The sequence below is a fragment of the Mobula birostris genome, chromosome 7 (assembly GCF_030028105.1).
Source record: "Mobula birostris isolate sMobBir1 chromosome 7, sMobBir1.hap1, whole genome shotgun sequence".
Classification (NCBI taxonomy): domain Eukaryota; kingdom Metazoa; phylum Chordata; class Chondrichthyes; order Myliobatiformes; family Myliobatidae; genus Mobula; species Mobula birostris.
Window position 1 is genome coordinate 5,361,540 of NC_092376.1, and position 27,919 is coordinate 5,389,458.

At 46.1% G+C, this 27,919-nt stretch overlaps 1 protein-coding gene across 8 annotated transcripts in view; it reads left to right on the top strand.

Annotated features, from left to right (window-relative positions):
- The window catches only part of LOC140199979 (arf-GAP with Rho-GAP domain, ANK repeat and PH domain-containing protein 1-like), a 290,953-nt gene that overhangs the window by 106,206 nt on the left and 156,828 nt on the right, over positions 1-27,919 (top strand). Inside the window, exon 1 of one of the 8 annotated variants that reach the window (XM_072262529.1) lies at positions 8,444-8,561. The exons of 4 other annotated variants lie outside the window; for them this stretch is intronic. The gene's annotated coding sequence lies outside the window, so the exon portion shown is untranslated. Of the gene's footprint in view, positions 1-8,443; positions 8,599-20,201; positions 20,350-27,919 lie in introns of those variants that run through there. 3 more of the 8 variants (XM_072262528.1, XM_072262532.1, XM_072262531.1) reach the window with 3 other exon arrangements.

The following is a 27,919-nucleotide window of genomic DNA, read 5'->3' on the forward strand; positions in this document are numbered from 1 at the left end:
ATTGAAGAAGAGGGAAGGGGGACATTAAAGCATCACCGGACGGTGGAGAAATCAATGTTCATGCCATTTGGTTGGAGGCTGCCCAGATGGAATATGAGGCGTTGCTCCTCCAGCCTGAGTGTGGTCCCGTTGTGGCTGTAGGGGACTGACATGTCGGAGTCGGAGTGGGAATGGGGCCCGGAATTAACATGGTCGGCCACCAGGAAATCCCATTTCCTGCAGATGGAGCGAAGATGCTTGACAAATCTACGTTGAAAAATGGAGGGGACGCGGATGAGGACAGTATCAATGGCGGAGGCAGGGAAACCCCGTTCTTTGAAGGAGGAGGACAGTATCTCTAAATAAATAAAATAAATTTGAACTTGATTGTGAGGTCAGGAGACCATTTTGTTGCACTAGAGAAGCATTCAGTAGTGTAATAACTGGAATAGAAACTATACTTGGGGTCCTCATTGTGATCATTTCATCTCATCAGTACAATAACAGAATGCAGAGTGAAGTGTTGACATTACAGAGAGAGCGCAGACAATAAAGTGCGAGGGCCACATGGTCAAGAATCCATCTTATCGTACAAGGAACCATTCAGTTCAAAGTTCAAGGTACACTTATTATCAAAGTATGTATGCAGTGCACAACTCTGAGGTTTGTCTTCTCCGGACAGCCATGAAACAAAGAAAACCATACTTTATACTTTATTCTTTATTGTCACCAAACAATTGATACGAGAATGTACAATCATCACAGCGATATTTGATTCTGCGCTTCTCACTCTCTGGATTACAAATCGATTGTAAATATTAAAAATTTAAATTATAAATCATAAACAGAAAATAGAAAAATGGAAAGTAAGGTAGTGCAAAAAACCGAGAGGCAGGTCTGGATATTTGGAGGGTACGGCCCAGATCCGGGTCAGAATCCGTTCAGCAGTCTTATCACAGTTGGAAAGAAGCTGTTCCCAAATCTGGCTGTACGAGTCTTCAAGCTCCTGAGCCTTCTCCCAGAGGGAAGAGGGACGAAAAGTGTGTTGGCTGGGTGGGTCGTGTCCTTGACTATCCTGGCAGCACTGCTCCGACAGCGTGCGGTGTAAAGTGAGCCCACGGACGGAAGATTGGTTTGTGTGATGTGCTGTACCGTGTTCACAATCTTCTGCAGCTCCTTTCGGTCTTGGACAGGACAACTTCCATACCAGGTTGTGATGCACCCTAGAAGAATGCTTTCTACGGTGCATCTATAAAAATTAGTGAGGGTTTTAGAGGACAGGCCAAATTTCTGTAGTTTTCTCAGGAAGTAAAGGCGCTGGTGGGCCTTCTTGGCAGTGGACTCATGGAAGACTTTCAAAGGAAAACACCAACCCCCCAACCTCACATGCAAAAAAAAAACAAATAGCATCAAGAGCATCACCCTCCCCCCATGCAAAATAAAAGTAATGCAGATAGCAACAAGAGCGGCAGCCCCCGAGTGGTGTTATAACAGCGGAGTGGAAGCCATTCTTACGCTTAGTGATGCATGCTTCCAGGCTTTTGTGTCTCCTCCCCAGTGGAGGGGGAGAGAAGAGAGATGTCCGGGGTGGGTGGGTTGTTGATTTTGTTGGCTGGTTTCCCCAGGTGGTGGGAAGTGTAGACAGAGTCCATGGTGGGGAGATGGAGGGTGTCCTTCACAGTGTTATTGTGCAGCTCTTCCTCACCAGTCGCCTGCTTACTGCTGCCCGGTTTGGGTTCTACCAGGAGTCACAGCCTGTGGCCAGAGGGGAGAGTGCCAGAGATCAGGTGCAAGTGACTGTCACATAAGATAAGATCAAATGAGCCTTATTTGTCACATGTACATTGAAACACACAGTGAACCGTGTTGTTTGTGTCAATGACCAACACAGTCTGAGGATGTGCTGGGGGCAGCCCCCAAGTCTCGCCATGGCTCGAGTGCCAACATAGTATGCCCGCAACTGAACTCTCTTTGGAACAAGGGAGGAACTAGACCACCCAGAGGAAATCCAGATGGTCATGGGGAAAATGTTCCAATTCATGTTTAATTATCATTTAATCATGAGTTAATGTAGCAAGGTTGGACAAAATTGGGTTATTTTCTTTGGAATGTTGAAGTCTGAGGAGAGATCTGATTGAGGTTTGTAAGATTAGGAGAGGCAAAGATAATTGAATTGACTTTATTTCTTACATCCTTCATATACATGAGGAGTAAAAATCTTTGTTATGCCTCCGTCTAAATGTGCAATGCACAATTTATAGTAATTTGTAATAAACAGTATGTACGACAGGACAGTCAATATAACAGAAATACAATTGTGTCAGCTTGAATTAATCAGTCTGATGGCCTGGTGGAAGAAGCTGTCCCGGAGCCTGTTGGTCCTGGCTTTTATGCCGTGGTACCATTTCCCAGATGGTAGCAGCTGGAACAATTTGTGGTTGGGGTGACTCGGGTCCCCAATGATCCTTCGGGCCCTTTTTACATACTGGTCATTGTAAATGTCCTGAACAGTGGGAAGTTCACATCTACAGATGTGCTGGACTGTCCTCACCACTCTCGGCAGAGTCCTGCGATTGAGGGGAGTACAGTTCCCATACCAGGCAGTGATGCAGCCAGTCAGGATGCTCTCAATTGTGCCCCTGTAGAAAGTTCTTAGAATCTGGGGGCCCATACCAAGCTTCTTCAACTGTCTGAGGTGAAAGAGGCGCTGTTGTGCCTTTTTCACCACACAGCTGGTGTGTACAGACCACGTGAGATTCTCGGTGATGTGGATGCCGAGGAATTTAAAGCTGTTTACCCTCTCAACCCCAGATCCACTGATGTCAATAGGGGTTAGCCCATCTCCATTCCTCCTGTAATCCTTTGTTTTTGTGACATTGAGGGAGAGGTTGTTTTCTTGACACCACTGTGTCAGGGTATGACGTCCAACTTATAATTCTCCGTAACTTCCGCCACCTCCAACGGGATCCCACCACTAAGCACATCTTTCCTCCTCCCCCCCGCTTTCCGCAGAGATCGCTCCCTACGCGACTCCCTTGTCCATTCATCCCCCCCAATCCCTCCCCACTGATCTCCCTCCCAGCACGAGCGACCCTGAGGCTGGCCGGGGGGGCTACACTTGTAAGCAGAACAACTGCTACACATGCCCTTACACTTCCTCCCTCACCACCATTCAGGGCCCCAGACAGTCCTTCCAGGTGAGGTGACACTTCACCCGTGAGTCGGCTGGTGTGATATACTGTGTCCGGTGCTCCTGGTGCGGCCTTCTATATATTGGCGAGATCCGACGCAGGCTGGGAGACCGTTTCGCTGAACACCTAGGCTCTGTCCGCCAGAGAAAGCAGGATCTCCCAGTGGCCACACATTTTAATTCCATGTCCCATTCCCATTCTGACATGTCTATCCATGGCCTCCTCTACTGTAAAGATGAAGCCACACTCAGGTTGGAGGAACAACACCTTATATTTCGTCTGGGTAGCCTCCAACTTGATGGCATGAACATTGTTTTCTCTAACTTCCATTAATGCCCCACCTCCCCCTCGTACCCCATCCGCTATTTATTTTTATACACACATTCTTTCTCTCTCTCTCTCCTTTTTCTCCCTCTGTGCCTCTCACTATACCCCTTGCCCATCCTCTGGGCTTCCCCCTCTCCCCCTTTCTTTCTCCCTAGGCCTCCTGTCCCGTGATCCTCTCATAACCCTTTTGCCAATCACCTGTCCAGCTCTTGGCTCCTTCCCTCCCCCTCCTGTCTTCTTCTATCATTTCAGATCTCCCCCTCCCCCTCCCACTTTTAAATCTCTTACTACCTCTTCCTTCAGTTAGTCCTGACGAAGGGTCTCGGCCCGAAACGTCGACTGTACCTCTTCCTGGAAATGCTGCCTGGCCTGCTGCGTTCACCAGCAACTTTGATGTGTGTTACTGTGTCAGGATGATGACTTCTCTGCAGGCTGCCTCATTATTATTTGAGATTGGGCCAATCAGTGTAGCGTCGTCAGCAAATATAATTAGCCGATTGGAGCCGTGGGTGGCGACAAGTATAAAGAGGGTAAAGGAGGGGGCTTAGGACACAGTCCTGTGGGGCACCTTTGTCGAGGGTCTGAGGGTCAGAGGGGCAGAGGTGAGGGCGCCTCTCCATATTTATGGTTTCAGGCCCTTTTGGCCCAGTGAGCTCACCCCAATCAATCCCAAGCACATAACCAGTTAACCGAATAAGCTGCACTTCTTTGGACCTTGGGAGGAAACCAGAGCACCCGGAGGAAACCCACGTGGTCATGGGGACAACGTGCAGACTCCTTACAGACAACGACTGGAATTGAACTGGGTCGCTGGCGCTTTAATAGTGTTACGCTGACCGCTACGCCGTTGTGCCACCCAGCCAGTAGACAGCCAGTATCTTTCTACCGGGGGCAAGATGTCTGATACCAGAGAGCATGCATTTAAGGTGAAAGGGGGTGAAAGTTCAAAGGAGATGTGCGGGACGCAGAGAGTGGTGGGTGCCTGGGGTGGTGGTGGTGGCAATCCATAAGAAAGCAGAGGGCAATGTGGAAGGGGAGGGTTAGATTGATCTTAGAGTAGGTTAAGAGGTTAGCACAATATTGTGGGCCGAAGGGCCTGAACTGTGCAGTAATGTTCTATGTTCTATAGAGGTGTTCAAGAGCCTCTTAGGCACTTGAAAGTCAGGAAAATGGAAGGATATGGATATTGTGTGGGGAGAGGGACTAGTTTGATTACTAATTTAAATGGGTCAGCACAACACAGTGAGACCTGTTCCTGTGCTGTACTGGTCTATGTGTCGATAATAAACAATCATTGTCTTCAAGCTTTCCACCTCTGTCCCTTCCTTCACATTCAACTTGATATTTAATTCTTTGACCGTGATTTTGGCAACATGGATACCGTCAATGTTAGAGCTTAGAACAGTACAGGCCCTTCGGATGATCAGTTTAACCTTTAACACGAGATGTTGTGTGCTGGGGCAGCAGGCTGAGGGTAGCAGACACCAACAGAATCAACAAACTCATTTGTGCCTGCAGATAGAGTGGACAGCCAGTGCCTCTTCCCCAGGGCACCACTGCTCAATACAAGAGGACATGGCTTTAAGGTAAGGGGTGGGAAGTTCAAGGGGGATATTAGAGGAAGGTTTTTTACTCAGAGAGTGGTTGGTGCATGGAATGCACTGCCTGAGTCAGTGGGAGAGGCAGATACACTAATGAAGTTTAAGAGACTACTAGACAGGTATATGGAGGAATTTAAGGTGGGGGCTTATATGGGAGGCAGGGTTTGAGGGTTGGCACAACATTGTGGGCCGAAGGGCCTGTACTGTGCTGTACTATTCTAAGTTCTATGTTGTGCTGTACTATTCTAAGTTCTATGTTCTTACTTCCTGGCATAATTTACATATTACTATTTAACTATTTGTGGTTTTATTACTACTTAATTATTTTTGGTGCAACTGTAACGAAAACTAATTTCCCCCAGGATCAATAAAATATGACTATGACTATGACATTCTGCAGATGCTGGAAATCCAGAGCAACACGCTGGAGGAACTCAGCAGGTCAGGCAGCATCTATGGAGAGGAACAAACAGTCGATGTTTCTGGCCGAGACACCGACTGCTTATTCCCCTCCATAGATGCTGCCTGATCTTCTGAATTCCTCAGCATTTGGTGGGTGTCAGAGGGAGGATGTCAGGGAGAGGTGGGTGCATGGAACACACGGCCAGGGTGGTGGGTGAGGCAGATTCATTCGGGACATTTAAGAGTCTTTTGGACTTGGATGAATGGTGCTGGGGATGAAAGTCCTGTGCGTGTGGGAGAGAGGGAGGACAAGGGCTTGTTTTGCTGTTGTGTTCTGTGTTGTTCTGCCAAGCATTGCGGGTATGTTATGTTGGCACTGGAATGTGTGGCAACGCTTGTGGGCTGCCCCCAGCACATCATTGGGTGTGGTGAAATGATGTATTTCACAGCACGTTTCAAATAAACCTGAAAGAAAATTTCAGTGCTGTGTGAGAGGGAAGGGTTAGATTATTTATTCACAAAATGGCGGAGGAACCCAGCAGGTCGGACAGCATCTACAGAAATGAATAAAGAGTCGACCTTTCGGGCCGAGACCCTTCATCAGGACCAGAAAAGAAGGGGGAAGATGCCAGAATAAAAAGGTGGGGGTCAGGGGGAGCAGTACAAACAGAAGGTGATAGGTGAAGTCAGGTGGGTGGGGGGGTGAAGTATGAAGCTGGGAGGTGATAGGTGGAAAAGGCAAAGGGCTGAAGAAGAAGGAATCTGATAGGACAGTGGAGCACGGGAGAAAGGGAAGGAGGAGGGGCAGCAGGGGAGGAGATAGGTAGGTGAGAAGAAGAGGTAAGAGGCCAGACTGGGGAAGTGAAGAAGATGGAAGGAAGGGGAGGCTGGAGGCAACCCAGATAGAATATGAGATGTTGGTCCTCCAGCCTGAGAGCAGCTTCATCATGGCAGAAGCGGAGGCCGTGGACCCACATGTGATGTCGGGAATGGGGATAGGAATTGAAATGGTTGGCCACCAGGCAAACCCCCTTTTTGCGGATAGAGCAGAGGTACTCGACAACGTGGTCTCCCAGTCTAGGTCAGTAGATTTCTGGTAATGTTCCTCCCTCCCCCTTCCCCCTTTCCCCTTTTTCATTCCCCCACTCTGGCCTCTTACCTCTGCTCTTCACCGGCCTATCTCCTCCCCTGGTGCCCCTCCTCCTTCCCTTTCTCCCATGGTCCACTCTCCTCTCCTGTCAGATTCCTTCTCCTCCAGCCCTCTACTTTCTCCACCTGTCACCTCCTATTCTTACTTCATCCCCTCCCCCACCCACCTGGCTTCATCGTCATCTTCTGGTCTGTCCTCCTTTCCCTCCCCACCACCTTATTTTGGTACCTTCCCCCACATCCTTTCCAGTCTTGACGAAGGGTCTCGGCCCAAAACATTTCCACAGATGCTGCCTGACCTGCTGAGTTCCTTCAGCATTTTGTGTGCTTCAATCTAACCCTTCCCTCCTACGTAGCCCGCAGTTTTCTGTTCAACAAGCCGCTCTCTCCCACATGCACGGCGAGCCGCTCTCTCCCGCGTGCCCAGCGAGCCGCTCTCTCCCGCGTGCCCGGCGAGCCGCTCTCTCCCGCATACACGGCGAGCCGCTCTCTCCCGCATGCACAGCGAGCCGCTCTCTCCCACATGCACGGCAAGCCGCTCTCTCCCACATACACAGTCCTTTAATCCCCAGGACCATTCGTACATGTTTAAATATCCCTAATGCACTTGCCTCTATCACCACCCTGGCAGTGCGTTACACACACTCACCACTCTCTGTGTGAAAAAAAATCTAACTCTGACCTCCACAGATTGCTGGAGAAATTCAGTGGGTCGGGCAGCGTCTATGGAGATACCTCACCCAGATATGTTGACTGTCCCTCTCCGTAGACGCTGCCCGACCTACCAAGTTCCTCCAGCATTTTATGTGTGTTGCTCTGGATTTCCCACATCTGCAGAATCTCTGACACCCTTCCCCTTCCCCCTCACATACTTTCCTCCAATCATCTTAAAGTTATGCCCTCTTGATAACAACTTTGTAAAACACCCCAGAAAGGTTTAATCCTAAATGATTATATGATTATATTGGTATATTGAAGTTGTATAAAACATTGATGAAGCCTAATTTGGAGAATTATGTGCAGTTTTGGTCACCTACCTACGGGAAAGATGTAAATAAGGTTGAAAGAGTGCAGAGAAAATTTACAAGCAGCTTGCTCAGTCTGAGTTATAAGGAAAGATTGAATAGGTTAGGACTTTCTTCTTTGGAACGTAGAAGAATGAGAAGGGATTTGAGCGAGGTATACAAGATTATAAGAGGTGGAGATAGGATAAATGCAAGCAGGCTTTTCCCACGTAGGTTGGGTGGGGTTACAATTAGAGGTCATGGGTTAAGGGTGAAAGGTGAAAAGTTCAACAGGTCTATGAGGGGAAACTACCTCACTCAGAAGGTGGTGAGAATGTGGAACTAACTACCAGTGGAAGTGGTGCATCCGAGTTCGATTTCAATGTTTGGATAGGTACATGGATGGTAGGGGTATGGAGGGCCATGGACCCTGTGCCGGTCGATGGGAGTAGGCAGTTTGAATGGCTCGGCATGTACTAGTTTATCCAAGTTTCTGTACTGTACTTTTCAATGAATATCCAGAACATGAAATGAAGGGTCCCTGAAAGTCAGTCTGTCGGTTGTGGGGACATTTCAATGATGGGGGCAAGTGAAGTTATCCCCTTTAGTTCAAGCTTGTGAAGTCAGCTCCAGCAGACTGGACTACAACATCTACAGAGTTTAGAGTTGACTCTAAATGCGCTAAGCTAATGGGCCCCACTTTAAGTGCGCAGCTATGTGCGTGACCATTTTAAGACGTGCCCAGTAGGTGCCGTCGAAGTCTCCTCCCCTTCCCGAGACTTTCCCCACCCATTCCATTGTGTCTCAGGTATTTGTGTTTATGTGGGTCCTTTGAAATATAGAAAAATCTGGGCGTCTTTGTTTCGGTGGAGAGCGCTTGGAGACGGCAAGGGTCTTCGGCGTCGCAGGTGAGCGCTTCTGGCCGGGGTAGTCCGTGTCCGACAGGTGAGTTAGAGGCGTAGAGGAGCGCAACGCACCTGAGCCGCCTCTAAATCCCCTCCGTAAGCTGCTCCCGAGCTGCGCTGGAGGGGCAGGGGGCAGGGTTCCGCGCCGGGACTTTTGCAATAAAATGGTCCCACGGCAGGAGTCTCAGGCACCACAGCGCACTTCACAAACTGGCTCTTTGTTTCAAACTCAGGTTTGCCGTCGCGGGCGTACGGACCCAGGGTGACTAAGGCCGTAAGATATAGGAGCAGAATTAGGCTATTCAGCCCATCGAATCCGTCCCACCAGGGCTGATTTTTAACCCTCCCAGCCCCAGTCTCTCCTGCCTTCTCCGCGTAACCTTTGACGCCCTGACCAGAACTGATCAACATCCGCTTTAAATACACCCAGTGAATTCCACAGATTCACCACCCTCTGGCTAAAGAAATTCCTCCTCATCTCTGTTCGAAATGTAAGTCCCTCTGTTCTAAGGCTGTGTCCTCTGGTCCTAGGCTACCCCACCAAAGGAAACATCCTCTCCGCATCCTCTGTTTATTCCTCTCCATAGATGTTGCCTGACCTGCTGAGTTCCGCATAAAGTTTACTCTGGATTTGCAGAATCTGTGTTTCTATAAATGTCACCTGCCTATCATCTCCCCCTGGCGCCCCTCGTCCTTCCCCTTGCTTCGTCAGCCTCTTTCACCTGTCACCTGCCATCTTCTTGCTTTATCTCCCTTCTCCCACCCTCCTGCCTTCCCCTCACCCAGTCTCACCTATCACCTGCCAGTTTGTACTCGCTATCTTTAGTAAATTCAAAACATTAAACTAATTCAAAGGAAGACAGGGGGGTCCGAGATAGAAACCATAGAAAAACTACAGCACAGAAACAGGCCTTTTGGCCCTTCTTGGCTGTGCTGAACCATTTTCTGCCTAGTCCCACTGACCTGCACACGGACCATATCCCTCCATACACCTCCCATCCATGTATCTGTCCAATTTATTCTTAAATATTAAAAAAGAACCCGCATTTACCACCTCGTCTGGCAGCTCGTTCCACACTCCCATCACTCTCTGTGTGAAGAAGCCCCCGCTAATGTTCCCTTTAAACTTTTCCCCCCTCACCCTTAACCCATGTCCTCTGGTTTTTTTTTTCCTCCCCTTGCCTCAGTGGAAAAAGCCTGCTTGCATTCACTCTATCTATACCCATCATAATTTTATATACCTCTTATCAAATCTCCCCTCAATCTTCTACGCTCCAGGGAATAAAGTCCTAACCTATTCAACCTTTCTCTGTAACTGAGTTTCTCAAATCCCGGCAACATCCTTGTAAACCTTCTCTGCACTCTTTCAACCTTATTAATATCCTTCCTGTAACTTGGTGACCAAAAGTTAACGCAATACTCAAGATTCGGCCTCACCAATGCCTCATACAACCTCATCATAACAGTCCAGCTCTTATACTCAATAGTTTGATTAATAAAGGCCAATGTACCAAAAGCTCTGTTTACGACCCTATCTACCTGTGACGCCACTTTCAGGGAATTTTGTATCTGTATTCCCAGATCTCTCTGTTCTACTGCATTCCTCAGTCCCTTACCATTTACCATGTGAGATGTGAGTCTAACTTTGAGTTTACTTTAAGTGAGGTGCACATGTATGACGTAGTAGCGGGATGATGTCTGCAATTCATGTGTTCATGCGTGTAATCCATAATGAGTTAGTAAAACAACAAAGGATGCTTACTCAATATATTTACAAGATTACAATATGGCTGAAGTATTAAATATATAACTCTCCTCCTCCTTCCCCCCCCCCCTCTTATTTTGTCTTCTTCCCCCTTCCTTTCCATTCCTGAAGAAGGGTCTCTGCCTGAAACATTGACTGTTCATCCCTCTCCATAGATGCTGCCTGACCTACTGAGTTCCTCTGGCATTTTGTGTGTTTTGCTCTAAATTTCCAGCGTCTGCAGAATTTCTTTTGTGCAGTTGGGTCGAGTTGTCCTCCGTCTTGACAATCTGTTTGCAAATGTTTCGTCACCATAGGAGGGGACATAATCAGTCCACTGTTCACTTGTGGGGTGTCCTATGAACGCTTGGCTTTCATGTACATATCAACCAGCTGATTGTCATTACGGAACCTCAATTGTGACATGGGGAGGAGATTTCGTCTCTGGTTGCGTGGTGTGGTTGTGGTGTTTCCCTGTGTGTTGTGGTCTGGAATGTTGCCTGCATTAGTTTACAAATGGGATCAAGGTCTACATGTATCAGTTTGTAGAATTGTTTGTGGAAAACCACACTTCTCGGAATTCTTGTGCATGTGTTGTGTTTGCTTGTGCCATGATTTTCAGTGATACCCCTCTCGGTCTCCACGGGTAGAGACCAGGGGGAGTTGCTCATGATTTTCAGCCATGCCCCTCTCGATCTCCACGGGTAGAGACCAGGGAGAGTTGGTCATGATTTTCAGCCATGCCCCTCTCGATCTCCACGGGTAGAGACCAGGGAGAGTTGGTCATGATTTTCAGCCATGCCCCTCTCGATCTCCACGGGTAGAGACCAGGGAGAGTTGGTCATGATTTTCAGCCATGCCCCTCTCGATCTCCACGGGTAGAGACCAGGGGGAGTTGGTCATGCTGCTTTACAGCCAGTTGATGTTCATGGATCCTTGTGGATAGTTATCTTCCAGTTTGGCCAACGTAACATTTGCTGAAGTCCCTGCTTTGGATCATCAGTGCACTAGCGTTTAGAGCAGCAATGAAGGTCCTCCATCTCTGTCCGTCCTTGACCACATAGAAGGATTCTTCATTGCTTTATCCATAACAATACTTTTTTTGACTAGATAGGGTTGTTAACCCTGAGCTGAATCCCAGAACCTGGAGGACCAGTGCAGGACCTTAGTCTGTCCTCTACCCTTTGCCCTGTTTGGCATAGGAGACCCTACCAAGAGCCAAAGCACAAAGACCTGATTCCAACCAACGTAGCTCTCTGGGTCATTGAGGCACGCAAGCCTCTGAACCACAGCAAGGTTGTGGTCCTCTTGGAGGACAGTCTCTGTTAACCCTAACTAAATCATGGGACAATTTCCAATGACCAATTAACCCACCTGGTACATCTTTGGAGTGTTTGAGGAAACCAGAGCACTTGGAGAAAGCACACTCATTCTACGGGGAGGACGTACAGAGGCTCCTTACAGAACAGTGCCGGAACTGAACTCTGAACTTCAGAGTGCCTCGAACTCTAATGGTGATGCACTAACCACCATGCTACCGTGGTGCACCATGTTAAAAATGAGGAGAATGGATTGAATTTTACAACCAATGTGTCCAGTCTGTGCTATAAAAATTTACTCAAGGGACAAATACTTGCATTTGGAAGGAATGTGATGTGGTTGTACTCGCCTGTTAAGGTAATTCTGATTTATAATTCTGACACCAAGATTGGGAGTCTAGTGGACAATGAGGAAGACTATCAGAGCTTGCAGAGGGATCTGGACCAACTGAAATAATGAGTTGGAAAATGGCAGGTGGAATTTGTATAATATTTTAGTGAGGCCTAATTTGGAGTATTGTATGCAGTTCTGGTCACCTACCTACAAGAAAGATATAAATGAGATTGAAAGAGTGCAGAGAAAACTTACAAAGTTCATCTTCAGAAAACTAAAAAAAAAAGTGGGGGATTAGCCCTACCAATTTTACATTTTACTACTGGGCAGTCAACATACTCTACCTTACGTTTTGGTTATATTATATTAATCGTGAAGACTGTCTGGTTTGGGTTTCTTCAGAAGTTAATTCTGTTAATAAATTTTCTATTATTTCTCTTCTTGGTTGCAGCCTGATAAATTTTGGAAAGAAGTATTTCAAACTTTCTCGGAACTTTTTAAAGTAAACTTTAAACCCAACCCTCTGACTGCTTTGTTTGGCATTGTTGGAGGAAATGGTTTTACTCTTAAACTGAATGATTTGCATATTTTGGCTTTTATTTCTCTTTTAGCCAGAAGGGTTTTGTTGCCGAAGTGGAAAGGTGCTGCTCCGCCGACTCATGCCCATTGGTTGATTGATGTTATGTCATGTTTAAATCTAGAGCAGATTAGGTGTTCTATTTCTATACCTAGACAAGATTTTTTCACATTATGGGGACCTTTTTGGAACTACTTTCACAATCTTCGACTTGTTCGGCAATGGTGATGGCGATTATATGTTTGAATTTACAACTTTATGTCAGAGTTTTTTTTCTCTTTTAACCAAACAGCTGTTGTTTTTTCTCTTTTTTTGTAATGGGGTTTTGATTTTACTTTAGATTAGAGTAAAATATACCTTTTCAATATTATCATTTATTTATTATACATAGATGTGGGGCATTTCAATCTTATTTCTGTTTCCATAATATCATAATGTATTTTGTATTTGTGTATGCAAGTAGTTAATAAAAATATTGAAAAAAGAAAAGAGAAAACTTACAGTACTTGAGGACCTGCATTATAGGGAAAGGTTGAATAAGTCAGGACTTTATTTCCCGGAGTGTAGGAGAATGAGGGGAGATTTGATAGAGGTTTACAAAATTATGAAGGGTACAGATGGGGTAAATGCAAGCGGGCATTTTCCATGAGGTCGAGTGAGACTAGAACTAGAGGTTAAGGGTGAAAGATGAAATATTTAAGGGGAACATAGGGGGGAACTTCTTCATTCAGAGCAGTGAGTGTGCAATGAGTTGCCAGCATAAGTAGTTCTGTTTCAACATTTAAGAGGGATTTGGATAGGTACAGAGATGGGAAGGGTATGGAGGGCTATGTTCTGGGTGCAGGTTGATGCAAGTAGGCAGAATAATAGTTCAGCATGGACTAGATAGACCAAAGGGCCTGCTTTTGTGCTGTAGTGTGTGATGACTCTAGAGTCTTTGAATAAATGCGTATTGTTCTGAAATTTCCCAGGCCCAAGTGGCATGTGATATTAAACACAATGGGAAATAGAGTCACCAACGGAATGTGAAACAATTCCTTTGAAAGGAGGGTTGGGAGGGGCAGCCAGTAGAAAGAAATAGAGAGGTGCTTATTGCTAAGACTTTTGGTTCTGAATAGGTGATATTCTGCCTGTTAATTATCGCTGGGCAACAGTTTGTACTAAAGAAACCAATTTATATTAACATCTTTCAGAGAACAGTGCAAAAAAAAACCACAACAGAGCTTACAGCTTGCGTTCTTTGCATTATTTATTTGCTTGCTTATTTTATTAGCATTTGTGCATTTGTACATTTGTCGCTTGCGCATTGGTTGTTGGCCAGTCTCTGTAGGTTTTCATTGATTCTGTTGTGTTGAGTTGTTTTACTGTGAATGCCTGTATGGAGATGAATCTCAAGGTAGAATGTGGTGAATTTGATCGTAAATTTATTTTGAACTTTATTCTGTGAGGAAGGGAGATGTTGGGTTTTGAAACTTCACCTTTCAAGAGGCTGCAGATGAAGTTTATTTTTTTTTATTTCTTGAAATATAAGCCCTTCTGACCCTTCGAGCTGCATAGGCCAGCAACCCCTGGTTTAACCCTTAGCCTAAATCACGGGACAATTTTGCAGTGATCAATGAACCTACTAACCGGTACGTCTTTGGACTGTGGGAGGAAACCAGAGCACCCAGAGGAAACCCAGGCAGTCACAGGGAGAACGTAGAAACTCCATACAGACAGCAGAAAGATGTTGTCTGGATTAGAGAGTGTGTTTTATGATGATGGGCTGAGGGAGCTAGGGCTTTCCTCTTTGGAGCAAAAGAGAAGAGTGGTACTTGCTAGACATAAACAAGATGATAAAAGACATAGAGTGGACAGCCAAAGACTTGCTCCCAGGGCGGAAATGGCTAATAGGAGGGACTATAAGGTGATTAGAGGAAAGTATCATGAGTGGAATGCAGATGCATCAGAGACATTGAAGAAACTCTTGGATAGGCATATGGAGGATAGAAAAACAGAGGGTTATGTCGGAGGAATGGTTAGATTGATTTTGGAGTAAGTTAAAGGATTACGGGCTGAAGGGTCGGTACCATGCTGTAGTGATCTATGTTTATTTGGCTCCAAATCTTTGCCACTGCCCCAGATCTTCTGAAGTTGTGTGCCTTGTCCCATCAGGGTGGGAGGCATGACATCTAAAAGTTTGTAAAGTAGATGTGCGGTGGAGAGTATATTGACTGGCTGCACCAGGGCCTGGTATGGAAACACCAATGCCCTTGAATGGAAAATCCTACAAAGAGTAGTGGATATGACCCAGTCCATCACGGGTAAAGCCCTCGACGCAAGCGCATTGACATGAAGCGTTGTTGCGGGAAAGCAGCTTTAATCATCAGGGACCCCACCCCCAGGCCATGTTGTCTTCTCGCTGTTGCCATCAAGAAAGTGGTACACGAGCCTCAGGACTCTCACCACCAGGTTCAGGAACAGTTATTCCCTCAAACATCAGACTCTTGAACTGGTAGGAATAACTTTTCTCGACTTCAATTGCCCACCATCGAAATGGTCCCACAATCTATGGACTCACTTTCAAGGAGCCTTCATCTAATGTTCTTGTTAGCTAATGCTTATTTATTATTATTATTACTTGTATTTGTACAGTTTGTTGTCTTTTGAAAACTGGTTGAACGCCCGAGTTGGTGTGGTCTTTCATTGATTCTGTTATGATTATTGGATATATTGAGTATGCCTGCAAGAAAATGAATTTCAGGGTTGAATAGGGTGACATAATTTGCTTTGAACTTTGAAAAACGTGACACAGACTGCAAAAATGCTCACAGATTTAGAAAATGCTAAGGCGGGTCTCTCAAAGTAAAGAGAACAAGGAAGTGCCAGAGAGATTACACAATTGTTTTAGAACATAGAAGATTACAGCACAGGAACAAGACCATTGGCCCCCAGTGTTGGGCTGGACTAATTAAGCTAATACTGGAGTAACTCTGCAGGTCAGGCAGTATCTGTTTGGGCGGGGAGGGGGGGTGAGACAAACAGTTGACATTTTAGGCCTTGATTCTCTGATCTGCTGAGTTCCTCCAGCATTTTTTCTGGTGTGTTGCTGAAGGTTTCCAGCATTTGCAGAATGTGGTTCATATCCCTCCCTTGCGTATTCTTGTGCCTGTTGAAGAGCTTCTCAAAGACTTCTATCATGTCTGCCTCCACCACCACTCCTGGCAACACATTCCAGTTACCCACCACTCTCTGGGGTGGGGGGTGGGTGGGGAGGAGAAAACTTGTCCCTCACATCTCCTTTGAAATTACTCATTACTCCCTTTCACCTTAAATGCATGTCCTCTGGTATTAGACATTCCAACCCTGGGAAAAATATTCCAACTATGGTTTCTACCCATCTAAGCCCTATTCCTTCTGCCAGTTCCCTTAAATTCATGCCCTCTCCTGTACTGAGAAAATGTATCGATGAAGGTAGAGCAGTGGATGTGGTCTATGTGGATTTTAGTAAGATCTTTGATAAGGTTCCCCATGGCAGGTTCATTCAGACAGGCAGGAGGCAGTGAAATCTGGCTGTGTGGATTCAGAATTCAGATTCCAAGGGTGGTAATACGTGGAGTGTATTTTGCCTGGAGGTTGGTGACCAGTGGTGTTCCACAGGGAACTGTTGTGGGACCACTGCTTTCTGATTTTTATGAATAATTTGGATGAGGAAGTGGAAGAGTGGGTTAGTAAGTTTGTAGATGACATGAAAGTCGGAGGTGTTGTGGATAGTGTTGAAGGTTGTTGTAGGTTACAACAGGACGTTGACAGAATGCAGAGCTGGGCTGAGAAGTGGCAGATGCAGTTCAATATGGAAAAGTGTGAAGTGATTCACTTTGGAAGGTCGAACTTGAAGGCAGTGTACAGGGTTAATGACAGGATTCTTAGTGTGGAGGAACAGTGGGACATTCTTCTCTGACCTCTCTCATTAGTAAGGCATTTTTTTGCCCACAGAATTGCCGCTGACTGGAAGTCTTTTTGATTCACACACCGTTCCCTGTAATCCCTGGAGAACATTGTGTGTGAAATTTCCAGGAGATCAGCAGTTTCTGAGATACTCAAACCACCCCATCTGGCACCAACAATCATTCTATAGTCAAAGTCACTTGGATCGCATTTCTTCCCCATTCTAATGTTTGATCTGAACAACAACTGAACCTCTTGACCATATTTGCGTGGTTTTGTGCATTGAGTTGCTGCCAGATTGGCTGATCAGATCGTTGCAATAATGAGCAGGCGTACCTAATAAAGTGGCTACTGAGTGTTTGTGCTCTGTTAAGGGAAACAAAACCTTATTTTCTCCAGATAGTTTGTTACAGCTCATTTTAGTCTGCATTCAAGGCCCTCTGTTCGAAATGTAAAAAAAACACCTTGGGGTAATACAATCCTTATTTTGCAATCTACATTCTTGGAAATCCGTTCCACTGCCAATTGTACCTTTCATGAAATGTACTGATAGAAATGTACACAGTGTTCTAGGTGTGGTCTAGTGTCTTGTACGGCTCGAATATTTTTATTATTATTTCGAGGCACAGCATAATAACAAGTCCTTCTGCCGCAGTGAGTTTGTGCTGCCCAACTACACACGTGACCAATGAACCTACTAACCCATACATCTTTGGAATGTGGGAGGAAACCGGAGCACCCGGAGGAAACCTACACAGTCGTGGGGAGAACGTACAAACTCCTCACATTCAGTGGTGGGAATTGAACCTGGGTCCTTAGCGCTGGGCCTTAGCTGCGCTACCGCGCTGCCCGTAAACTGGCTGCTCGTCAGCCAGTACCAGAAACGGACTCAAACCCTGTTTGACTATCTTACTCAACTCTCCTGGCACCCATAAAGATCAGTATCCTCCACACCACTTAATGTCCTTCCATTTAGTGAATATTAACCATCAGTTCCATCCTCTCCCAGTTAACACAAGTGCTGGAGGAACTCTGCAGCCCAGGCAGCATCTATGGAGGGGAATACACAGTTGATATTTCAGGCTGAGACCCTTCATCAAGACTGGAAAGGAAGGGGGCAGAAGCCAGAATAAGAAGGTGGAGGTGGGGAAGGAGGAGAAGCTGACAGATGATGGGGGAAACGGGTGGATGGGGAGGGATGGGCGGTGATAGGTGGAAGAGGTAAAGGACCGAAGAAGAAAGAATTTGATAGGAGAGGAGAGTGGACCATGTAAGAAAGGGAAGGAGGAGGGGAACCTGATGGGAATGATGGGCGGGTGAGGAGAAAGAAGGGGTGAGAGGGGAGCCAGCGGCAACTGATTTTAATTCTACTTCCCATTCCCACTCTGCCACGATGAGGGCACTCTCAGGTTGGAGGAGCAACAGCTCATATTGCATCTGGCTAGCCTGTAATCTTATGGCATGAACATTGATTTCTCCAACTCAAGGTAATTTCTTTTCCCACCACCCTTCTCTTGTCTTTTTCATTCTGCCTCCCTTCTTACCCCTTCTCCTCTCACTTGCCCATCACCACCTACTGGTGCGCCCCCTCCACTCTTTTCCATGGTCCACTCGCCCTTCCTATCAGATTCCTCCTTTGTCAGTCCTTTACCTTCCCATTCTTAATAACAGACTTCAACATCTTTCCAACCTCTGAAGTCGGGCTGACTGGCCTATAATTCTCATGTTCTTGATATTTATTGCTTGCTTACTTTTTCATTTTTTTCTTTCTCTTCATAGTTGCAGTTTGTTGACTTTTGCACAGTGGTTGAATGCCCAAGCTGGCTCGGTCTTTCATTGATTCATTTGTACTTATTGGATCTATTGAGTATGCCCACAAGAAAATGAATCTCAGGATTCTATATGGTGACACACATGCACTTTGAACTTTGAACCTTTGAATTTCAAATTTCCTTTCTTCTGCCCACTCCCTTCTTAAAGAGTGGAGTGGCATTTGCAATTTTCCAGTCCTCTGGAATCATTTCAGAATTTAGTCATTCTTGAAAGATCATTACTAATGCCTCCACAATCTCTTCAGCTACCTCTTTCAGAACCCTGAGATGTAGTCCATCTGATCCAGGTGACTTAGCTACTTTCAGACCTTTTAGTTTCCCAAGCATCTTCTCCTTAATAATAGCACATTGACTGTGATTTTGCCCTGTCATCATGCCTGTCCTTCCTCAAAATCTCACACATTTCATTGAGTTGTAAACCAACTACCCCATCCTCGGCCATATCACTCCAGTTTCCAGCCCCCTGCCAACCTAGTTTAAACATTCCCCAACAGCTCTAACAAACCTGCCCACAAGGATATTGATCCCCCTCGGGTTCAGGTGTAACCTGTACTTTTCTGTACAGGTCATATCTTCCCCACAAGAAATGGAGTTCAACCCAGATAAGTGTGAAATGGTTCATTTCAGTAGGTCAACTTTGAAGGCATAATATAATATTAATGGTAAGACTCTTGGCAGAGTGGAGGATCAACGAGATCTTGGGGTCGGTGTCCATAGGACAGTCAAAGCTACTGTGCAGGTTGACAGTGTTGTTAAGAAGGCATTTGGTGTGTTGGCATTCATCAACTGTGGGATTGAGTTCAAGAACCGTGAATGCCTCAGGACCAGTTATTACCCCTCAAGCATCAGGCTCTTGAACCAGAGGAGATAACTTCACTCACCAGAGCTCCAGGGTTAAATAGGTGGGCTGCTGGGTGAGGCAGCTGATTGAGCCGGAAAGGCCCGTTCCACGCTCCAGCTCTAAATAAATAAAAAAAAATATTAAAACCAACGAGCAAAAGAAGACAAATAGTGCAAATAAAAATTAAATAAAGAATACTGAGAACATGAATCTGTGTCCTACAGAAATGAGAGAAAATCTGCAGACACTGGAAATCCGAGCAACGCACACAAAATACTGGAGGAACTCGGCAAGTCAGGCAGCATCTATGGAAAAGTGTACAGTTGACATTTCGGCCAAAACCCTTCAGCAGGACAGTTTTGGCCCAAAACATCGACTGTACTCTCTTCCTAGATGCTGCCTGGCCTGCTGAGTTCCTCCAGTATTTTGTGTGTGTTGCTTTGTCCTCCAGACCCACCGTCAAGGACTCTTTACAACTTGTTATCAATATTTATTTAATTTGCAGTTTTTTTCCTTTAGCATATTGGTTGTTCGTTTATTTATAGGTTTTCATAAATTCTATTGTATTTCTTTATTTTCCTGTAAGTGTCTTCAAGGAAATGAATCTCAGGGTTACTGGTCCTTCTAAGCTCTGCAGGTGTGTGGCCATGCAATAACTGGCAGCATATTTGTGACCATGCATTTGGAATTTTTTTTATATAATGTTAATTTAAACTGCTGTGCAGTTTTCATGCTATGCTTTCTTCTCAGTAGTAATGGTTAGTCTGTGCAGCTGTAAAATAAAAGTTAGAGGGAGCGTTGCTCAGGGTGTTGTAACATATACAAACTCCGATAATAAGTTTACTTTGAACTTTTAGGATGAGGTGGGGGTAGATGGTCCCCACTCTTCCTTGGGTGACTGGCCAGCTCAGCTGTGGTGTCGGGGTGCTGGTGTGGTTAGGTCTAAGTTCAGATTTCCAGGAAGTGCACGTTGACAGCTCCCGCCCCTGCAGAGAATCTGAGGAGGAAGTCACTGCTCTGACAGTTTACTTCATTACTGTTGGCCCAAGGCCCAACTTCTCTGAATTCCTTCCCCCCCCCACCTTCCCTGGCTCATCTCGGAATCTGTCTGGGATGGATTTACAGATCTGGGAACCTGAGACCGAGCCCAGTTCTGACAGCAGAAGAGCGTTTGAGGACCGTGCCTGATTTCCCCAGGACTGGCAGCTGGGACTGAGGTTAGTAGATGTTGGGGAGCTCAGAGCTCAGAGCTCTGTGAGGAGGGTGAGTGATGGGTTTGTGGGGTGGTCCATTCCACCCTGACCTCTTGGACACCTCTCTCTTCCAGGCACTGGCCATGAGGGAGATGGTTACTGGCTGCTCAACCCCTTCCACCCTGTCCCTCCCTCCCTCCCTCCCTCAAACCTCTTGAGGTTCTTTGGCCTCTGGGTGGTATTGGACCCTCCATTTGGCTCCAAAGCTCGGCAAGAGGTGAAAGGTAGGATTCCTCTGCCCTCACCGTTTGCCCTGTCCCCTCACTCCTTCCCTCTCCACACCCTGTGCCCTCATTACCCCTTCATTCCCTTACCTCACCACACTCACCCCTCGTCCCAAACCCCCCTCCTTTCCCCAGCTACCTCCCTTCTCCCCTTCCCCTCTCTGCTCTCCCCCTCACCCCCTGCCCTCCCAGAGAGGAGCATTTAATGACTTTGGGCCTGTATTCACTGGAGTTTAGAAGAATGGGGGGCGGGGGGAACATCAATGAAACCTATCCAACATTGAACGGCCGTTACGGCGTGGATGGGGAGAGGATGTTTCCTGTAAGACCAGAGGGCACAGCCTCAAAATAGAGGGATGTCCCTTTAGAACAGAGATGAGGAGGAGGTTCTTTAGCAGGAGAGCATCTACATCAGGGGTTCTCAACCTGTGTCTACGGACCCCTCTGTTAATCGCACAGGTCCATGACATAACAAAGGTTAGAACCCCTGCTCTACTTCTACCTTATAGATGTCAAGTTGACCAGACTGCTGTGTGAGAAGCCCCTCGCCCGAGATGTCCCAGAAGGGAATGGGAGTGTATATGACCATGAGGGAGAGTGCCTAGAGCTGTGGCTCCCAAGCTGGGGTCCACGGACCCCTTGCTCAATGATATTGGTCCATTGCATAATTGAAAGGTTGGACCCCTGGTAAAGAGGAATTTCATGAGAATGATCCCGGAAATGAGAGGGTTAATATGTGAGGAGCGTTTGATAGCTCTGGGCCAGCACTTCCTGGAGTTCAGAAGAATGAGAAGGGATCTCACTGAAACCTATTGAATATTGAGAGGTCTAATGAGAGTGAACTCAGTGAGAAGGGGATTTCTTCAGACAACAGGGTAAGGGAGCGAGGTCTCCAGAGACCAGACGCTAGAACAGACCTCTAATCCAACAGTGATGAACCCCTCCTAATTACCTCATTATGGCCTTGCCCCTCATTGTCTGCCTGTGCTGCACTTTCTCTGTAACTGCAACACTTTATTCTGAACTCCGTTTTCCTTGTATTACCGTTCTGCGTTTTAGTGCTCTATAGCGAATGCAGAATGAAGCGTTAACGGTTATTGAGAAAGTGCGGTGCAGGCAGACAATAAGGTGGGCGAGACCGCGAGGTCAAGTGTCGTTTAGACCAAAGGCCGTAAGACATGGGAGCAAAGTTGGGCCATTCGGCCCATTGAGTCTGCTCTGTCTTGGCTGATCTATTATCTCTCTCAACCTCGTTCTCCAGCCTTCTCCCTGTAACCTTTGACACCCTGACTATTCAGGAACCTCCCAGCCTCCGCTTTAAATACACCCAATGACTCAGCCTCCACAGCCATCTGTGGCTGTGAATTCCACAGATTCACCACCCTCTGGCTAAGGAAATTCCTCCTCATCTCTGTTCTAAACTGACATCCTTCTATTATTCTGTGACTGTGCCCTCTGGTCCTAGACTCCCCCACTTTAGAAAACATCCTCTTCACGTCCACCCTATCCAGCCCTTTCAATATTCGATGTTTCAGTGAGATTCCCCCCCCCCCCCCATTCTTCTAAACTCCAGAAAATACAGGCCCAGAGCCTTCAAATGCTCCTCAAATCCCCTCTCATTTCTGAGAGGAAAGTACAGGGGGATGTCAGAACTGTTTTATTTTACACAGGGCGGTAAGCGTGTGGAATGCATTGCTAGGAGGGAGAGGTTAGGTTAAAAGGTTGGCACGACATCATGGACCACAGGGCCTAAACTGTGCTAAAATGTTCTTTGTTCTCTATGGTTATGGTAATTTTTTTGAGACATGCTCTCTAATCCAGGCAGCATCCTGGTAAATCTCCTCTGCACTCTCTCTAAAGATTCCACACCCTTCCTATAATGAGGCGACCAGAACTGAACACAATACTCCAAGTGTGCTCTAACCAGGGTTTTATAGAGCTGCAACATTACCTCGTGGCTCTTGAACTCAATCCCCCGACTAACGAAGGCCAACACCTTCCTAACCACCCCATTAACTTTTGTGGCATCTCTGAGGAATGAATGGATGTGAACTCCAAGATCCCTCTGTTCCTCCATACTGAATCCTGCCATTAACCCTGAATCCTGCTTCAAGTTTGACCTTGCAGAGCGAATCACTTCACAATGTGAGGCGTCAGCAGACTTGCTTACCAAGGCCACCGTATTATCATGAATATTTATATCTAAGGCAAACAACAAAACCCTTGGAGTGTCAGGAGATGTGTGACTTGCTTCAGGTCGCTCACATCGGAGCTTCTCTTGGAGATTGTCTACATATGTGGCTGTTCCAGTCAAGATGGTGGCTGGGCGTTGCAGGATCTGACACCATTGAAGGCTGGGAGGAGGTGTCTGAGGTCTCTCTAGATGGACATGGCTACTGCCTAACATTTGTGTGGTAGAACTGTTACTTTGGACATAGTGGCTTGTTATCTGGGTCTTGTTGATTGTGGCTACAGAGCTGTGAACTGAACTGCATAGTGATGCAAACGTTTAATGTTAATTCCCTTCAACCAGCTGATGGGAGAGGAGGTTGCCATAGGTTGCAAGGGGACATTGATAGAATGCAGAGCTGGGCTCCATAGCTGCCTGTGGCAATGAATTCCACAGATTCACCACCCTCTGGCTAAAGAAATTCCTCCTCATCTCTGTTCTCAATGGACGTCCCTCTATTCTGAGGCTAGACGACTCTGCTGTTGGAAACATCCTCTCCACATCCACTCTATCTGGGCCTTTCAGTGGGTTTCAATGAGATCCCTCCTCATTCTTCTAAACTCCAGTGAATACAGGCCCAGAACCATCAAACACTCTTTGTATGTTAGCCCTTTCATTCCCGGGATAATTCTTGTGAACTTCTTCTGGGTACTCTTTAATGCCACCACATAACTTCTTAGATATGGGGCCCAAAGCTGCTCACAAGAGTTTGAAGTGATTCAACCTGCAAGTTACCCTTTAGTCCTGCACAAGTGGGTTAGAAGCTGTCAATGAGCTGTCAAATTTGATATGGAGAGACTTTGGACGTCTCTTCCTGAAAGGGTGGTGGAAATACAGACTTTGAATGTAGTCCACTCTCTCTCCTATCAGATTCCTCTTACTTCAGCCTTTTACCTTTTCCACCTAATGCCTTCCAGTTGCATGCCATCTTGGACAATATCTCCCATCCACTACATAATATACTGGTTGGGCACAGGAGTACATTCAGCCAGAGACTCGTTCCACCGAGATGCAGCACAGAGCGTCATAGGAAGTCATTCCTGCTTGTGACCATCAAACTTTACAGCTCCTCCCTTGGAGGGTCAGACACCCTGAGCCAATAGGCTGGTCCTGGATTTATTTCCTGGCATAATTTACATATACTATTTAACTATTTATGGTTTTATTACTATTTATTATTTATGGTGCAACTGTAACGAAAATCAGTTTCCCCTGGGATCAATAAAGTATGACTATGACTTCTTACTTTGTCAACCCTCTCCCACCCACCTGGCTTCACCGATCACCTTCTAGCTTGTACGTTTTCCCTTCCCTGACCTTATCATTCCAACTTCTTCCCCCACTTCCTTTCCAGTCCTAAAGAAGGGTCTGAGTTGGAAACATTGGCTATTTATTCCTCTTCATTGAAGCTGCCTGACTTGCTGAGTTCCTCCAGCATCGTGTGTGTGTGCATTTGGACATGAGGTAGATTGATTCTTGAAAAGCGACGAGTGGGTAAGATTTGGCAATGTGTTTGATCTTGCTGAATGGCAGAACTGGTTCAAGGGTCGAGTGATCCCAGTGCAACAGGATTTTATGTTGGAGTTGTCTGTGATACTGGTGAGGCCAAATTTGAAGTATAGTGTGTGCAGTTCTGGCCACGGTGAATGGTAGGGTACTGAGGAGTGTGGTAGAGCAGAGGGATCTGGAAATACAGATCCATAATTCCTTGAAAGTGGTGTCATAGTTTGCTAGGGTCATAAAGAAAGCTTTTGGCACATTGGTCTTTAAAAATCAGGGTATTAAGTACAGGATTTAGGATGTTATGTTGTGGATGTGGTGAGGCCTAATTTAGAGTATTGTGGGCAGTTCTGGTCACCTATCTACAGGAAAGATGTCAATAAGATTGAAAGAGTGCAGAGAAAATTTACAAGGATGTTGGCAGGACTTGGGGACCTGAGTTATAGGGAAACGTTGAATGCGTTAGGACTTTAGCAATGAAAGGAGGTTTGATAGACTTATACAGAATTATGAGTACAGAATTAAATGTAAACTTTTCCACTGAGGTTAGGTGAGACTAGAAGTAGAGGTCATAGGTTAAAGTTCAAAGTAAATTTATTATCAAAGTACATATGTCGTCATGCACAAACTCTGGGATTTGTTTTCTTGGCATACTCAATAAATCATTAATGGAATAATAATTATAACAGAATCAATGAGAGACCGCACCAATTTGGGCGTTCAACCAGTGCACAAGAACAACAAACTGTGCAAATACTAAAAGAAAAATAGTTAAACAAGCATAGACATCCAGAGCACGAGATGAAGAGTCCTTGTAAGTGAACCTGAGTGGAACTTCTTCAATCTGAGGCTGGTGCGAGTGTGGAATGAGCTGCCAGCGGAAGTGGTGGATGCAGATTTGAGTGCGACATTTAAGGCAAGTTTGGAGAGGTGCATGGAGAGCGTTACCCCAGATTTGGGTTGCTGAGACTATGCAGAATAACGGTTTGGGTCAAGCTAGATGGGCCAAAGGGCCTGTTTCTATGCTGTTAGTGCTCCCTGACTCTAGACATGGACAGATTTTGAGGTGTGAATAGACAATAGGTGCAGGAGCAGGCCATTTGGCCCTTCGAGCCAGCACCACCATTCACTGTGATCAGGGCTGATCATCCACAATCAGTATCCAGTTCCTGCCTTATCCCCGTAACCTTTGATTCCGCTATCTTTAAGAGTTCTATCCATCTCTTTTTTGAAAGCATCCAGAGATTTGGCCTCCACAGCCTTCTGGGGCAGAGCATTCCACATATCCACCACTCTCTGGGTGAAAAAGTTTTTCCTCAACTCCGTTCTAAATGGCCTACCCCTAATTCTTAAACTGTGGCCTCTGGTTCTGGACTCAGCCATCAGTGGGAACATACTTCCTGCCTCCAGCGTGTCCAATCCCTTAATAATCTTATATGTTTCAATAAGATCCCCTCTCAGCCTTCTAAATTCCAGAGTATACAAGGCCAGTCGCTCCAATCTTTCGACATATGACAGTCCCACCATCCCGGGAAATAACCTTGTGAACCTACGCTGCACTCCCTCAATAGCAAGGATGTCCTTCCTCAAATTTGGAGACCAAAACTGCACACAGGGCAATGAGGGATATTTGTTCTGGCGAATGAAGAACCAGACAGCATAGGTTATGATATTAAGGGAATTGAGAGGTATGGGCTTTGTGCAAGAAATTGTTGCCGCTGCTGTCTGTAAGGGGTTTGTCCGTTCTTCCTGTAACCTTGTGGGTTTTCTTCAGTTGCTCCACTTTACTCCCACATACCAGAGCCGTACGGGTTAGTAAGGGTTACCAAGTTGCGGGGCGCCATGTGGTCACCGGAAACATGGAGGCACTTGCGGGCTGCCCTCAACACATCCTCGGACTGTGTTGGGTGTTGACTCAAGCGAGGCAATTAAAGAGGAGCTTCACAAAAAATCTTTCAAGGTGGCGTTGAGGCGGAAGTTCCGGCAAGGTCTTTTGAATGGGAGAGCAGGAACGAGGGGTGAAGTGGCCCAATGTTGCTTCTAGTTTGATACCCTGTGGAGGTTGTTTTAGTAGTGCTGGCTGATATGGGGGGGCATAATTTTAAGGTGATTGGAGGGAAGTATAGGAGAGATGTCAGAGGTTGGTTTTTTGCACAGAGTGGTGGGTGTGTGGACGGAGCTGTCAGAGGTTGTGGTAGAGGCAGATGGATTAGGGACATTTAATAAACTCTTAGATAGGCACCTGGGTGGAAGCAAAATGAAGGGCTATGTCAGAGTGAAGAGTTAGATCAGGGGTGCCCACCCTGTGCTTGACCTGCTGAGTTCTTCCTGCATTTTGTGTTTGTTGCTCAGGATTTTCAGCATTCACAGAATCTCCTGTTTTAAGGGTTGGCTTGATAGTGTGAGGCCTGCACTGGGGTCAGCATGGGTCAGTGGGCTAAGCTCGGGCAGTGTGGACGACCGTGCTGGGGACCCCCCGATCTTCACAGAGCACTACAGTACAGATACAGACGCTTCTGTACATCTACTTAGCCCCTCTGGGGCTTAGACAGCAGACAGGAGCTTGCCAGAGTCCTCTGTTTTGGGCTAACCTTTCACGTTATGTCCATCTTCAAAGATTCTTCCTCTCCCAGGGCTGAGGGCTTTGGAGCTTGTGTTGGCATTTCTGTCGCTCTGGGTTTTCAGGCCAATGCCCAACCCTCCTCTTTTTCTAACTGGGCTTGGGATGTCCATGGTGGAGTTGGGGTGGGGATGTTCAGGTAGCTTTTTATTTTACACAGCGAGTGGTTGGTGCCTAGAATGCACTGCCAGGAGTGGTGGTAGAGGCAGATACATTGGGGACATTTAAGAGGCTCTTAGGCTAGTCCACATTAGACCTGATAAATCCGTAACTGATTTATTTTCATTTTGACCCTCCGTCCACACTAAAATGGCGTTTTCCTCCCCCGAAAACGGAGCTTTTCAGAAACACTCTGCAGAGTGAATAAATCTGAAAACGCCTAATATCCGGCATAGTGTGTACGGGGTAACCGGCCATTTATAAAATCGCTGTCATGATGTGCCAGAACAAATGGTAGCAGCAACGCGGCATTTCATTGTTTTCTTGAACGCAACCTCCAACACCACAACAATATCTGACAATAGATGTGTAACAGCCTAATATAACATTGTATGGAAATACAAGATAACACTGATGCAGACATGTTATATACATTTAACAAGGAGCTTTATTAATGTATTGCTTGTGCAAACATTCAATAGATGCAATTGTCACTTTTGCCCAGTAACTCATTTTATTGCACATGTTAAATACAGCAAAACAATACACAAAGACATGGCAAAAGTAAAGGCAAACAAATGAGGTAACAGCAAATTTCACTTTTGCCCAGTAACAAGCCTTATTGCATTTAGTTGTAGCTGTCATCCCTTTCATCGGTGAAGAGACTATGGCTGTAGGAAATGTTCCTGGACAAATGCACACCAAGTCTCCGTTTGGCAATTTCCTTTTAAGTTTTTCTAGTCTGTAACTCGACAAACGCACACCAAGTATACCATTTCCTCTTCGCTTGTCTTCTGTGTG